The 1131-nt window shown below is 44.3% G+C and overlaps 1 non-coding gene across 1 annotated transcript; it reads right to left on the bottom strand.

Moving 5' to 3' along the window:
• Positions 1 to 290: 290 nt before the first annotated feature.
• Positions 291 to 396, bottom strand: LOC140808506 (small nucleolar RNA R71). The gene has a single exon (XR_012112927.1). It is a non-coding gene; the product is annotated as a small nucleolar RNA R71 (small nucleolar RNA).
• Positions 397 to 1131: the final 735 nt, after the last annotated feature.

A 1131-nucleotide genomic window follows, 5' to 3' on the forward strand; every position in this document is an offset into this window, starting at 1 on the left:
TCACTTCGAAATCAAACCAGCCATCATCCAGATGATTCAGAACACCGTCCAATTTGGAGGAACTGCTGTGGACGATCCAAACACACACATCGCGGATTTTCTTGAGATTTGCGATACTTTTAAATTTAATGGAGTTTCTGATGATGCTGTTAGACTGCGTTTATTTCCTTTCTCTTTGCGCGATAAAGCTAAAGCTTGGTTGAAGTGTTTACCTGTAGGTTCGATCGCTACATGAGAGGACATGGCGAAGGCGTTTCTCATCAAATACTTTCCTCCATCGAAGACCATGAAGCTGCGGGCAGACATCACAACATTTGCTCAGTTCGATCAAGAGTCACTATATGAGGCGGGGGAGCGTTTCAAAGATCTATTACGAAGATGCCCACATCACGAGTTGCCACTTGGGTTAGTCGTTCAAACCTTCTATTATGGCTTACTTACTCCTAATCGTACTATGATAGATGCTGCTGCTTGTGGAAATCTATTGAGAAAAACTGCTGAGGAAGGATATGAGCTACTGGAGGAGATGGCTGCTAGCAGTTATCACCCTCAATCTGACAGGAACAACCAGCGGAGAAGTGCCGGAGTTCACCAGGTAACTGATTTTTCTGTTATTACTGCACAACTTGACGCTCTAAACAGGAAAATAGATGGCTTGAATGTGGGTGGCACGGCTATGCGTCTTCAAGAGATATTCTGTGAAAAGTTTGGAGGAGAGCACTATGTGAAAGACTGTCAAGATGGAAATCCCTTCTATGTGCAAAATGAGGCACCGGTGAATCAAGTGGGAGTCCAAAACCGCCCAAGGAATGACCCTTATTCGAACACCTACAATCCTGGGTGGAGGCAACATCCTAACTTCTCATGGGGCGGTCAAAACAGTCAAACTAGACCGCAAGGAGGACAACAATATGGCAAACAACCGATGTATAGATCCGATCCTCCTAGAGAAGAAAAGTCCAACTTGGAACAAATGATGTCTAAGTTTATTTCATCCACTGAAACTCGACTCCAAAACCAAGATGCATCAATAAAGGGACTCGAGAATCAAATTGGACAGTTGGCCAAGATGATAGCAAGTAGAGAGCAAGGCACCTTGCCAAGTAACACAGAGACGAATCCAAAAGAGCA

The sequence above is a fragment of the Primulina eburnea genome, chromosome 12, assembly GCF_022965805.1.
Source record: "Primulina eburnea isolate SZY01 chromosome 12, ASM2296580v1, whole genome shotgun sequence".
NCBI lineage: Eukaryota > Viridiplantae > Streptophyta > Magnoliopsida > Lamiales > Gesneriaceae > Primulina > Primulina eburnea.